The sequence below is a fragment of the Delphinapterus leucas genome, chromosome 14, assembly GCF_059928025.1.
Source record: "Delphinapterus leucas isolate spDelLeu-1000000601 "Yukka" chromosome 14, BTC_Dleu_Yukka2, whole genome shotgun sequence".
Lineage (NCBI taxonomy): Eukaryota > Metazoa > Chordata > Mammalia > Artiodactyla > Monodontidae > Delphinapterus > Delphinapterus leucas.
Genome location: NC_143142.1, coordinates 50,192,348 through 50,207,636, shown reverse-complemented (window position 1 = coordinate 50,207,636; position 15,289 = coordinate 50,192,348). Strand labels below are relative to the sequence as shown.

The following is a 15,289-nucleotide window of genomic DNA, read 5'->3' as shown; positions in this document are numbered from 1 at the left end:
GGAGAAAGGAGGATAAAGAGGCAAACATCTTTGAGACCTTGAGTTATGTAGAGATCCCTTACATGGTAACAATAAAATGCACAAATCATTTAAAAAGATTGATAAGTTGGACTTTATAATTAAAATCTGCTCTTCAAAAGACAGTTAAAAAAATAAAAAACAAGTCACATATTGGGAGAAAATATTTACAAATTACATATCTGATAATTACTTATATCCAGACCATACAAAGAACTCTCCAAATACAATTTTTAAAAATCCTAATCCAATACAATGGGCAAAAGGTTTGAACTGTTGCTTTACCAAAACAGCGATACAGGTGGCAAAAGAGCACAAGAAAAGATGTTCAACATCATCAGCTATTAGGCAACTGCAAGTTAAGACCACAATGAAACACCACTATGCACCAATATAAATAGTGAAAGGAAAAAAGAAAACTACCAAGTGCTATCAAGGAACTGCTGCAACTGGACCTCTAATACATTGCCAGTGGAATGCACAATGGTACAGTCTCTCTGGAAAACAGTTTGGCAGTTTCTTCCCACAAGAATCTGCAATTCCATTCCTAGCTATTTACTTAAGAGAAAGGAAAACATACGTCTACACAAAGGCTTGTACACAAATCTTTATAGCAGCTTAACCATAATCATCAAAATCTGGAAACAATCCAAATGTCCATCACCTGGTGAATGGATAAACAAATTGTGGTACACCAAACAGTGAAATACTACTACCCAGAAATCCAGCAATCAAAAAGAGCTCTTAATATATATGCAATAATACTGATGAATCTCAAAAGCTTTATGCTAAGTGAAAGTGGTCAGTCACAAAAGGCTGCATACTGTATACTGTATGATTCCATTTATATGAGACAAATTGGATCAGTGGTTGCCAGGGGCTGTGGAAAAGTAGAGGGCTGCTCTCAAAGGGCCGTGAAGGAACTTGTGGTGATGAAAACATTCCACCTCTTGCTTGTGGTGGCAGCGGTCATTTTGTCCAAACTGGTACGACTACACCTAAAAGGGTGAATTTTACTGTACATAGATAAATACAGGAGAGGTGAGGATCCTTCAAAGAAACAATTCCAATTTTAGGAGAAAAACTGTTTTGTATTTCTTCAAGTGATACATACCAGAATTTATCTTGGAAATTATTAAAAGCTCAGAGTTTCTGTCTCAACCACAATAGATTAAAACCTTCCATATGAAATGCATTTAACTCCTTAATTATTTTAGAAGGTATAAAATCTGAATTAATGTCAAAGTACAGTGATCAATTATATCAGTAAACTTCTGATTCTATCCTACGTGTCATATGTAAAGTTTTTCCAAAGGTTGATCAGTATTTTCTAGGGCTAAATAATTACTTTCTCTTACTCTATATACTTCTAGCCAAGGCTCTCCAGAAACTTCAAGCCTAAAAAGAGTCTCAGCTCAAAAGCAGCTTTGGAGAAAATAGAAGCATCATTCTCTTGGACCTAAAACTTCAGTCTTCTGAGTATGTTAAGGTGCTTATCTTCCCTCTCCCAAGAACACTGAATTCTCAGGCACCTACACCTAGAATGACTAATTTTGCACTGTACCGACCAGGCAGAGGTATGAGATATGAGACCCTTCAATAGATCTGTTCATTTAATTTGTAGCTGAAATTTCTGCCAGAAAAACTGAAAGACTTTAAAAAATGATATTTATCTCTAACATTGTAAAGAAAAGCAAGGTTATTTTATTTACTAATTATATATTCCATTTGCTCTATTTCTCAGAACTATAATGAAACCTATTCATTCATTTATTATTATTTCATACATTCAAAACACACAAACTCAGTAAATGTAGGGAATGTGTCAAATGCAAGGAATACAAACATGAACAAAATATTCCTTCCCTTACGAAGTTTAGAGTTGTCTCCAGGAAAGCAGGCATTAGTCAAACACTCACATAAACGTGAAATTTCAATCGTGATAACTGCTTTGGAGGGAGGTACACAGCACTATACACATCTGTAAAAGAGATCTGACTTTGTCAAAAAGGCTTCCCTGAGGAAGACATGATTTGAAGAGAAAATGAGCATTTGGGGCAGTGAGTAGCAAGGATTCTATAGCAGGAAGGAGCCCAACACTCAAAGGCCAGTGGATCAAAGACAAAAGAGGTGAAAACTGTGATTGCGACAAAGCTGGAGCTGGATAAAAGTAGGCAGATTCAAGAGGTATTAAGGGACAAACTCAATGGGATTTAAGGATGAGTCAGGTGGGGGTAAAGAGGAGGAAATCCTGGCCTATACAAGTGGATGCAGAGTGTTGCCAGTCATAGAAACAGGGACCAGTAAAAAGAGGACCAATTTTTGGAAAGGAGGAAAAGATGGGAAGAAATGTAAGTTTGACTTTGGACATGCTGAGTATGAGGTACCTCTGATACCCTCAAAGAGATGTTAACCACAGCTGAGGACACAAAAGTTTGAGGCTCAAAGTGGGGTTCTCTGTAAAGATATACAGATAGAAGCCCCTGCTCCTGTGCAACTTTGCAGGGGCAGACAGACTAAAAAAAAATCAATACATGAAGTAACTTTTGTGGAGTGTAACTTCCCTCCTAAAGTGTGGGCTGGACTTAGGGACTTGCTTCTAACCAATAGAATATGGTGGAAGTAATGATGTGTGATTTCAAGGCTAGTCATAAAGCACAGTTCTCTTCCCAGCTCTCTCTCAGATCACACACTCTGGGGAAAGCCAGAACCACTTTGGAAGCAGACCCAGTCAAGCCTTCATCTTGACTGCAACATCATATAAGATCCTGAGTCAATACCACCTTGCTAAGCTACTCCTGCATTCCTGACCCAAAGAAAATATGAGATAATAAATGTTTATTGTTTAAAGCCATTAAGTTTTGAGGCAGTTAGGTAGTTCATTACTCATCAATAGAGAACTTCACAGAAAACTAGGACTAGAAAGGAAATTCTTTAACTTATATAGCAAACATATTTAATGATGGGATTCCCGATGCATTTCTGTAACATTGTAAATAAGAAAAGTTATGCATCCTCACTTCAATCTGATATTGTACTGGAGGTCTAAACAATATGACAAGAAAAGGAATAAGAATTAGGGGATTAAAAAGAGACAAAATTATCTGCAGATAGCATGTCTTCTGTATAGAAACTCTAAAAGAAATCAATAAATAAACCATTAGAGCTAATTCATTATTTCATCAAGGTTGCTGAATACAAGGTAAACATATAACATCAATCATGCTTCTTCATGATAATAACTAATTAGGATATATAAAGGAAAACATCACATTCAAAGCAGCTATAAAAACCCTAAGGTATTTGGAAATAAACTTAACAAAATATGTGCAAGACATGGAGAAAACTGAGGAGCTTTGTCGAAGGACATAAAAGAACACCTGACTAACGGATAGATGTACCATGTTCAGGAAAAACAAACAAGCAACTTCTTCCTAAATTAATTTAATTCTAATCAAAACACAAATGAAACCTTTAGGGACTGGATTTATTATAAAGCAGAAGTATCTACAGCCATGTGGTACCCCAAAACAAACCTAAACATGTGTGGAAAATTGGAAAGGTGATACTATAAATCAGAGCAGAAAACTGATAAAGGAACAAATAGCTTTCCAAATGGTAAAAAATAAATTTAGATCCTACCATATACCAGTAACAAGAGTAAATCTATGAATAGATAATAACTCCTATAAAATTTACTGGCTGAAATGTTTTAATTTAGAGCATTCAGTGTTTGGTATCTTAAGTGGAATGTCAGTTTCCAAGGTGATAAACAGACTTAGCTCCTAGCAATACCTTTAAAAGTGAATATTTTTCCTAGTTACAAAGTAATATATGCTCAATACAAAGAACCTGGCAAACACAGAGAAGTAAAATAAAAGATACAAAGCCATCTATAAACCCCCATCCCACTTAAACACTATTACCAGTGGGATAAGTGCCCTCCCAGTCATTCAGAATAGCTCATAGATACATCGTTTTAAAGCAAGTTTGTAATGTCTATTTTGACTCAAACATTTTAATGTCTTAAATGTCCCTATCGGGGGAAAAGAATGGAATGGCTGTGACTATAAAGGGGTAGCAGGAGACACCTCTGTGGTGATGCTGTTGTGATTTTTTTTTAATTGCAGTAATACGCTCAACAGACATTTCTAACCTCTCTTTCCACCCCAACCACTGAGTATCCTGTCTTAGGCAACAAATGTCTTAATGGTCACTTTAAAATAGCCCTGATATCCACAAAGCTATGTCAAAATGCCACATATTGTTTTATACTTAAAGAACAGACATAAAATAGACACAAACTGAGGTGGCTTCCTGGCTCATGATTCTGACTTGTGCTCTCCCCACTCTCCCCCAAGGGTTTCTTCTGGTAACAGACCTAGCCCCCTGGCCACAGGATAGCCAAATGACCTGGCCAGGTCAACCACAGGATCTCACCCCTTGGCTTCCCGAGTCACAGAGCTGGAAGCCTGTGCTAATCTAGCACTGCAGTCAGCTACACTGCCCAACATGTAGAGAAAGCTGACCTGCAGTCCAAGAGGATGAGCCCAGAGGCACACAGGATGAGAGGCAAAGGTGACGGAGTCCCTGACTCTACTTTGGCTTTTGTGAACACCCAGGAATCCTTCTATTAATCCCCTTTTCTGTTCATGACAGTTTGAATTGGCTTCCTAACACACATCTGGGATGGCCACTGGGGGGATGGGGGGGTAGGGGACAGAGGAGACCTACAGGTAAAAATCAAACAGGTTCTGGTCCACTGGTGAGGTTCCCCTCTACTAGTCATAAACAATTATACATTATGAGGCAGACTACACTATTTGAAAAGATACTTTTTAATGCCCCAAATCACAAAAACATATCAAGTATCAAAAGTAGGTATAAAACAAATCACAGATATAAAGGATCACAACACAACATACACATGTATCCACCACTCAGTTTAAGAATAAGAACATCACCTTTAAAGTTCCCTCTCCAATACCATCTCTTCCTAGCTCCTCAAAGACCACCTCTATTCTGAACTTAACATTCTTTCTTTTCCTGATAGTTTTACCTCACTGTTATCCTTAAAAATGCCTTGTTTACATTTTCTGTTTCTGAACTGCTTATAAATGGAAGAATCTGAGACCTGCTTTTCTTCTAACACTACGTTCCTGAGAACCATCCATTTGTTGCATGTAGTTGCAGTCAGTTCATTTTCACTACTGTCTAATATTCAATTGGCTTATAATTATACACTATGAGGCTTACCACAGTTTATTCCTTCTACCCTTAATAAACATGTGGTTATTTCTAGGTTTCTGTTATTACAAGCAGTACTGCTATGAATATTCCTGAACACGTTTCCTGGAACAAATGTGCCAGGGGTCAGCAAACTTCTTCTGCAAAAGGCCAGACTGTAAACATTTTAGGCTTTGCGGGACATAAGATCTCTACTGCAACCACTCAAATCTGGTGTTGCACCACAAAAGCAGCCAAAAGTGATATGTAACCAAGAAAGTGTGACAGTATTCCAATAGAACTTTATTTATGGACACTGAAATTTGAATCTCATTTAATTTTCATATTACAAATTATGAAATATTATTTTTATTTTTTTAACCATTTAAAATGTTAAAAACCTTTCTTAATTCATGAGTTGTCACACCAACCCTGATCTACAGTACATACCTAGGGGAATTAGGTCATAGGGTATACATATTTTCAATATGACTAATATGGCAAATTTGTTTTCCCAGGTGTTTGAAACAAATTAGAAAGAAAAATGAGAGCTCTGGATGTGTTATATCCTTGGCAACAGTTATTGATGTCAAACTATTTTATTTTTTGACAATCTGGTAAGTGTGTAGTTGTTATCTTAATATAGTTTGAATCTGCATTTTCCCACCATCTCTGACATTACTGGTCATTCCATTTCCTCTTCTCTAATGTACCTATTGAAGTTTAGTCCATTATTCTATTGGGTGGGGTCGTTTTGTCTTTTTCCTATTAGTTTGTGAAGATCTTTATACAGTCTAGATTCTAATCCATGTCAGTTACATGTACTACAAGTAACTTTTCCAGTTTATAGCTTATCTTCTTAACAAGAGGTGTCTTTTATAATTTTATTTTTTTCTTTCTGGCTGCGGCACACAGTTTGTGGGATCTTAGTTCCCCAACCAGGGATTGAACCCAGGCCCTAAGCAATGAGAGCTCGGAGTTCTAATCACTGGACTGCTAGGGAATTCCCAAGAGGTGTCTCTTATAGTTCACATTTTCTATGTCTTAAGAAACTCTTCTCTATCTAGAGATCATTAAAAATAATGTTTTAATGTCTAAAAATTTTAAAGTTTTACCTTTCCAGTTTAAGTAGAGATTCAATGTCATCTTCTTCCATGTGGATAACCAATTGCCCCAATACTATTTATGGAAAAGCTCATCCTCTCCCTAGAAGTGTGCAATGCCAACTTTGTCATAAACCAGGTTTCTGAGGTTCTATGTTCTGTTCCATTGGTCTGTCTATCCCTACACCACATGGCTGTCTTAATTATTCCAGCTTTATGATATATTTTTTTCTTTCCGGATGCGCAGGCTCAGCGGCCATGGCTCACGGGCCCAGCCCCTCCGCGGCACGTGGGATCTTCCTGGACCGGGGCACGAACCCGTGTCCCCTGCATCGCCAGGCAGACTCTCAACCACTGCACCACCAGGGGAGCCCTATAATAATTTTTGATACACAGAAAAGCAAGTATTCTCACCTTTCACTACTTGAGGAGGGCCTTGGCTACTTCTGACCCACTGGCTTTCCTTAGCTATGACGACCATTTAATTACTTAAAATGATATTCCATCTACTGCAAAAGAAATCTAGTAGTTAAAAGTGCTTACATGTCTATGGTAGAACAATTCTACTGTTCTGAAAAAATAAACCAATTACAAATTCATAAAGGTCATAAAAAAAGAAGTTGGAGATGAAAAGAGGAATTCAAGAGAAGTCTAAAAGAAAAGTTCTAAAAATGTTTTTCAAAATGACAGCACTATTAAAATAAATGCACAGCACCTAACCTTTACGTCTACTATATTGTTATTCCTTAAAAAAAATGGCTTCAGTATTTTAGAGTCACAATCATTCCATGCTGTCTGGATATTTATTGAGTCTTAGCCAACTACGTTCTTGCTACCATGTCAGACACTGTAGATGGTAGGAGCATGAAGGCAGTGATCCACACCACAGAAGCTCTTATCACACTATTAAATACCAGTGTAAGAGACACGCCATTCACATTACAAAAGAGAAACATCAACTCAGGAAACCTGGCAGGAAAAAGACATCCAGATAGGGAAGTTTCTAAATAGGTTTTATCAGGCAGTGTAAGACACTAAACTTTTCTGCAACAAGGTTTTCTTTAAATTTTTTTCTATAGTTGTTTTGTTTCTGTCTCTCCTTTAGCTAAATCCCTTTAAGGGCTTCCCGATGTCCTGTTATTTTGTTCTAAAGAACACTGTTCGCAAGACCACAGGGACAGAGTCCGCACTTAAGAAATTCCATGGTCAAATAAGTTAGGGAAATGTTACATACTCCATTCGCTGTACATCACTGCACCAAAGGTTCTGTGAAGTCCTGCAATAAGGAAAGCTATGCAAGTTTGTTAACTCAGAACTTCTCATATTCAAGCATGGAACCTTCCCCATCTACTTTGTCTTTCTTTTTTGCATAACACAAACAAGGTTTCAAAGAGCAATAAATAAACTAGTAAAGATTGGTTCCAAATCCTGGAACCAGGCAATTTTTAAATTATGGGTTATTTTCCTTCTGCAAAACTGTTATTTCTGTGAGTCTGCAAATTGCATAAAAAAGAGATCCCATTGTGTTTAAAAGCTTCTCATGAGGCAGACCTTCAGAGAGAAGGTTAATTTTGTAATATCTTGATTCAACTAATTTAAGTTCATATTTCTGTATTGTTCTTTAACATAACATATACCTGTATATAATACTAATAATTATGGACAAAAATGGGAAATCCAAAAATCACCATTATATAAATCCCTAAAAGAAAAGAATCTATAAACCTCCCCTCAGGTAAGTGAAATTTGCATACTATTTCTACTATCAATTATTTTTTCTAAGTATAGCGTATATTATAAAAATATATCATCATTAAATTTTGCATTCAGCAAATGAAGCATTATTTCATGTAGGAGTCTGAGAGGAAAGAGTTAACAAAGAGTCCTACCCAGTCCTTGCTAAACCCTGGGGGATGCCTACAGCCATGGCAATGACCCCTGGCCAAACTCTGAGAACTAAACTCCTGGAATGTTCACAGTCACTGGTTAAGGATGTTAGAGGTGATGAATCAGGATGTACCAGGCTGTCAGCATTGTTTAAAGTAATCATCAAGATTTATGATGCGCACCTGGTATCTGGTCTGGAGCCCTAAGTTTCAGTTGCCATGGCTGGCCACATGGCAGTAGTATGCCTATGTAACCAGCTTCCTATAAAAACTCTGGACTGGAATACTCATGGGCTTCCCTGTCCGACACATCTTGTACGTGTCTCTATCACTCACAGCTAGAGGGGAAATCGTGTCCCTGTGATCCTCACAGAGGGAAGATTTAGAAGTCCGTGCCTGATCTCTCTAGCAATCACCTACATATATCTTTTTCCTGCTGTTCTTGCACTGTAACCTTTGCCGTAATAAAAAACTTAGCCATGAGTACAACGTTATGTTGAGTTGTGTCAGTCTTTCCAGCAAATCAAATAGTGGGCAGTCATGGGACCCTCAAAATAAACACCACTAAAGAATTTCGTTTGCCATAATACCTACTTCTCTCATTACTTTTCAGAAGCTAAATGATCAAAAGAACAATATCCTTAAATGAATAAATCAGTGTACAGGATAAAAGCTAAGATGTAAGACTGAGATTACTGTCCTTAGAAAGGCTTGGTTGCAAGGTTAGCCCTTGGCTGGTGTCTGGGAACTTGAAGGATAAACAGTTCCCTACAATGATATAAAACTTACCTTAAATGATAAGTGGGCCTCACTGTGCCTAAACTGTTTATACAAACATTATGGTTTATGCAAAACATGTTTTCCTTCTGGGAGTCTGAAATTTTGGTACATGCAAGGTGGAAGGCGGCTCCATTACCAGGTCCAATAAAAACATTGGCACAGAGTCTAATGAGTTTCCCTGGTTGACAGCACTTCACATGTGTTGTCAAAATTCATTGCTGGAGGAATTAAGCTCATCCGGTGGGAATCTACTGGGAGAGGACTCTTGGAAGCTAGTGACTAGTCTCCTCCAGACTTCACCCCATGCACTTTTTCCCTTTGTAATATTGCTGTGTATCCTTTCGCTGTAATAAATCTTAGCCATTATTATGATCATATGCTGAATCCTATGAGCCCTCCTAGCCAGTCACTAAACCTGGGGTTGGTCTTGGGGACACCCAACACAACCAGCATTTTAAAACAGAAATGAGGGTCTGTTAGGCCAAATGCTGAAATTCAAATTTCAATTCCAAAACGTATTAGTTATGTGATCCTAACAATTGTACTTTATTTGCATAAATCTGGGCCTTTTTATTCCTCTGAATGAGAAAAACATACCCACCTTATAGTCCCTGAATTAAATGAAGTAATGCACAACACACTCATAGTGAACACTCAGTAAATATTAAATAGCATTTCTAGAGGCTCTTTCTTAGATGAAATGAAAAATCAGGAATCTTTTATATTTGTACTGATGCAATGAGAATTCAAACGGCCATTTGGAGTACTGCAAAGAGAAGCTCAGAGACAAACTTTAACCCTCCATCTCCATAACACTGGTGCTATGAGTGCTTTCCAGTCCACATGACAGGATTATTGGTTGAGCGCAAGCAGGTTAAACCGTATATAATAAGTACCTTTCTATTTCTAAACCTGGTCTTCATTTAGTCTTCAAATTGACCTCCTGAATGAGAAGTGAATGCATGAATATTAATTAGTACTGTGGCTATGCTTGATGGTTTTATTTCTCAAATTACTACACTAGGATTTTAGTACAAGCCATTTTCTTGTGTGTATATGAGGCATAAAGTCCAATGAACATAAGTTTGAACCTACATCACAATAAGAGCAAATCCCAATGTAAAGAGAAGTACAACCCTCAAGTCATTTACTCCCAGCTATCAACTTACCCCAAAGTGGTTTTTCAAATGAATTCATATCCCAAATCCACATGTCCCACATCTCCTGTTGAAAAATAAATTTCCTAAAATCAGTTTATTACAGAATAACTCTCTCCTCCCCCCATTACCTCAGCCACCCTATTCCACTGGACTATACACCAGCCACAACCTGAGGACAAGGACCAAGTCTTACCAGCTACTTCCCCAATGCTGAGCACAATACCTGGCACAAAATATGTGTTCAGTTAATGTTTATTACATGAATAAGTGAATCAGTGAATAAAGTAATTCTGAGATCCAACACCAAGCTCAGTAGAAATACTGTAAAAAGCATCTCTCCTCCTCTTAGAAATCTATGAGGATATTAACTTCCCAGGTGGGAAGGCCAAGGACACACAGACAGCACCTGTGGCAGATACTGTTTGTTCCTTATCTCCCACCCCATGTTTTTCATGGCATTAGACCCCTAACTGAATTCAAGTGATCATTCTCTGCTATACTACCTATTCTTGATTGGTCCAAGTCAACTGTGACTGTTCTACTCCTCTTGCCAGTGTAAGTAACCAAATCTCAACCAATAGGATCTGAGGGGAAATCTATTGGGAAGCATTCAGGAAAAGCTATGCTCCCTCATAGAGATGCTGAAGGAGAAACTATACTTTCCTGGCTTTGGATACTGTTTGCAGAGCATACTTAGAAGTGCTGCAGCCATCTTGAGGTCATGAGGGAAGCCAACATCAGCATGCTAAGGATGACAACATGAAAGCATGGAAAGCAAAAGGGACCCTGTTGTATCGTGGGGCCACTAACGGACTAGCCCTGAAATCCCTTGGTCTAGGCTTCTTGTTACCGGAGAGGATAAAGCCCTATTTGTTTAACTGGGTATTCTGCTACTATAGTCAAAAGCATGCCAATACATCACTCTGCAACCTACAATTACTGATTTAGATAGGCACATATCCTGTGAAGAAAAAAGTGAGATGTGAACCAGTGGAGGATCCAAATTAAGGAATCTACTTTTACAGGAGACTGCATAGGAGCAGAATTTCAGTATAAATTTAACAGCTGCAAAGTAGAACCTGGTGTATAATATGCCCATTCTTAGCATTATTTAAGCTATCACAGAATCACAAATCCCTAATTCATTCAAACTTCAATAAATATCAAGTATGTACAAGACACAAAACTAAGTAGTTTGATGTACATAAATATGAAGAAGGCTCAGTTTCTGCCCTCAATGAGCTTGTAGTTTAGGAGGATATATAATAAGTTTTTGTGGCACTTTACAATTTACAGAATGCTTTTCTATCTTTGCAACAGGTACCAAGCTACAAGGAGCTATAGTGCACAAAGGAGAGAACCTGGTGAAGGAGAATGACGGGAATTGGTTTCAATTAGGAAAAGGCAAAAGGATATTTCAAGTGGACAAAACAATGTGAGCTAAAATAGGGAGGCAGGAAAATCAAGGGACATCTAGGGGACAGCAAACAGAAAAACTTGACTTTCACGCTAAGGAGCTTGAAGAGCAGTAGTCACGGGAAGTTTTCCCATGTTTTTAATTTTATCTCTTGAATACAAATGACAAATCATTACAACAGAACACTGAGGTTTCAGAAAATTTACATCTTTCCTCCCAACCATGAACTGAGATACAAGGAAATACACTGCCACCATCAGCAATGGAAACCCCGAGAGATCCTGGGGAGCAGTTTCTGGCAAGTAAAGGATCCAGCAGAAACCTCCTCCAGGCCAGAGGCCCATTTTATTTTCTGGCCAGAGAGTCCCTAAAGTCTCCAAGGTTTTGTTCTGTATTTTTGCCAGAATACCAAACTTAGCCCTGAGTTCCTCCCCTCAAATTATCGCTCTCTCTCTCTTCTTTCCTTTACCACCTTCTATGCAAGTAGTCTTCATTCGGTCTCCAATTTCTCAACTTCTCAGCTCAGTGTAGTCTGGCTTCACTTAAACGAAACTGTTTTTGATCAAGTCACTCTGATGTCCTCACTACCAAGACAGGTCTCTTTCTCATACTCCTTCTATTGATGTCTCAGTCTCTTAAATTATTTGCAGAATAGGCAGGCTATAAGTAAAACATAACCTCTTCTTTTCTTGGCTCCAGGGTCATTCCTTGTTCTCCCACTTTTCTGACTATGCTTTGCAGTCTCCTTCTCTGGCTCATCCCACTCTGCCCGGGATCTGTCTGGATGCTGCCTGACACTGTAACAGCCTCGTTGGGAAATCCACCAGTTGTAAAGCATTACCCACCATGTGCTGATGGCTCCCACATCTGTAACTTCTTCCTGTGACTCTGGTTAGAATGCAAGCTCCTCCAGCATGAGAATCATGTTTTTCACACTTGAGGCCTAAAAATCTTATCAAATGTCTGAAGACAGCAGAAACTCATATATAAAATAGCATCTCCACCCCAAGTCATTCTTTATTTTGTCCTAATGCTTTACTTTCCATTCTAGCACCAAACACTAATTTACAACATAATATATCATAATTAGTTTATTAATTATCTTGTAAGCTTCATGAAGGCAGAGACTCTATTTTGTTTAATGCTATTACTACAGCACCTAGAAGACAACTTGGCACATGGTAGAAGAATTCAATAATTATTTGTAAATGAATGAAAATACCAGAAAGCAATGCCATGTAAGAAGGAATAAAGGTAACTTAAAGCATTTTAAGCTTGCTGTGTTTAGGTATAGAGCAGAGATACCTGATTAATTTTAGACTTTTTAAAATTAAATATTTTTTTAAATTAAAAGGTAACAACTAATTAAGTAAAAACAGTATATGTAATCAAAAACCAAACTGCAAAAAGGAGAAATAAGAAAACCAATCAATTCGGAATAAAATGGGAAGGAACTTAAAATCATTTTAAAAATCCAGGGCTTCCCCGGTGGCACAGTGGTTAAGAATCCGCCTGCCACTGCAGGGGACACAGGTACGAGCCCTGGTCCGGGAAGATCCCACATGTCACAGAGCAACTAAGCTCGCGCGCCACAGCTACTGAAGCCCATGCGCGCCACAACTACTGAAGCCCGCACACCTAGAGCCCGTGCTCCGCAACAAGAGAAGCCATCGCAATGAGAAGCCTGCACACAGCAACGAAGACCCAATGCAGCCAAAAAAAAAAAAAAAATCCTAATACAAAAAACCCACAAATATAGAAAGCACAAAACAAAATGGTAGAAAAAATTCCCCATACATAAGTAATTTAAATGAAGATAAAAAGATTAAAATGTATTCATTAAAAGTTATCAGATTGGACTTTTTAAAATAAAAGCTATATGCTATTTACGATACATACATCAAAAACATAAGGATTCAGAAAAGTTAAAAGTGAAAGCAACCTCACCAAAGATATACAGATGGCAAATAAACATATGAAAAGATGCTGCACATCATACATCATCAGGAAAATACAAGTTAAACAACAAGATACCACTACACACCTACTACAATGGCAAAAATCCAGAACACTGACAACACCAAATACTGGTAAGGAACTCTCATCCAACAGAAACCATCACCTACTGCTGGTGAGAATGCAGAATGGCACAGCCACTTTAGAAGACAATTTGGCCATTTCTTACAAAACTAAACATATTCTTATCATACCATCCAGCAATCATGCTCCTTGGTATTTACCCAAAGAAGCTGAAACCTTTCGCTCACATAAAAACGTGCACAGGGATGTTTACACAGTAGCTTTATTCATAATTGCGAAAAACTGGAAGCAACTGGGATGTCCCTCAGTAGGTGAATGGATGGATGAACTGTGGTTCATCCAGACAATGGAATATTAGTCAGTGTTAAAAAGAAATGAGCTATCAAGCTATGAAAAGCCATGAAGGAACCTTAAATGCGCATTACCGTGAAAAAAGCCAACCTGAAAAGGCTACATACTGTATGATTCCAACTATAAGACATCCTAGAAAAGGCAAAATTATGGAGCAAAAAAAAAAAAAAAAAAAAATCAGTGGCTGCCAGGGATGGGGGCTGGAGGTCAGGATAAATAGAGGGTAGGATTTAGGGGGCAGTGAAAATACTCTGTATGATATTATAATGATGGATATGTGCCTTTATATATTGGTCCAAACTCAAAGAATATACACACCTCCAAGAGTGAACCCTTAGGTAATCTATGTACTTTGACTGATTATAATGTGTCAATGTAGGTTTATCCTTGGTTAAAACAAAACAAAAAAAACCAAATGCACCACTCTGGTGAGTGATGCTGATAATGAGGAGGTTATACATTTGTGGGGGCAGGGGGCATATGGACTGAAATCTCTGTACTTTCCTCTCAATTTTATGGTAAACCTAAAATTGTTTTCAAAATAAAGGCTTTTTTTTAAAAAATTGAAAGCACAGAAGTTTTACACACATAAAGGTTGAATAGCTTATACTGGACTAACCCTCCCACAAACAACAATCACAAACTCTGGCTGAAAGATAAAAACAACTAAACACACTGGAGAGCAATCAAAAGGCAGAAACTAGACAGAAGCCAACCCTTGAAAGAGGGGAACTATGCTAGGTGAGCTCTGCCTTTATACAAGTGCATGCCTGAGGGCAGATACCAGCCGACACTGTGTAGAGAAGCTGAAGTTCAAGAAGGAATTCACAATCATATTGGTTCATGGCATCAAAATATGAAGTCCGGAGCTAAAAGAGCAATAGGAAAGTGAGCAGAGATATCCTAGAAAAGAGGGAACCCCGAAATATGTATATAACCTCCACCACAATCCTTAGGTAAGCCCTGGACCATACAACACGGAAGAGACTCCAGAGGTCCAAAATGAAAGCAACAGCCAGACAGCTGTAAGAACTGAACAAAGAAATCAGCTATTGCCCAATGCAGGGTAAACAGAGCTTGGAGTTTAGGTCTAGTCAGTTGACTGCCTGCTGGAGCAACAAAGAGTCAATAATCGTTAAGACAAAACAGAATTGCAGGTCACAAAAACATATCCACAATACCCAGTATACAATAAAAACTTACTAGACATGAGAATAAACAGGAAAATGTGACCCACAGTCAAGAGAAAAAAGCAGTCAATACACACAGAACGCAAGATTACTCAGACGCTGGAATTAGTTGACGAGG

General features: G+C 38.1%; 1 protein-coding gene across 3 annotated transcripts in view; it reads right to left on the bottom strand.

Moving 5' to 3' along the window:
- Positions 1–15,289, bottom strand: part of GALNT1 (polypeptide N-acetylgalactosaminyltransferase 1) — a 127,651-nt gene that overhangs the window by 71,856 nt on the left and 40,506 nt on the right. For 2 of the 3 annotated variants that reach the window (XM_022586980.2, XM_089895074.1), the window contains exon 2: positions 10,183–10,237. The exons of the other annotated variant lie outside the window; for it this stretch is intronic. The gene's annotated coding sequence lies outside the window, so the exon portion shown is untranslated. The remainder of the gene's footprint in view (positions 1–10,182; positions 10,238–15,289) is intronic. 3 annotated transcript variants of the gene reach the window in all.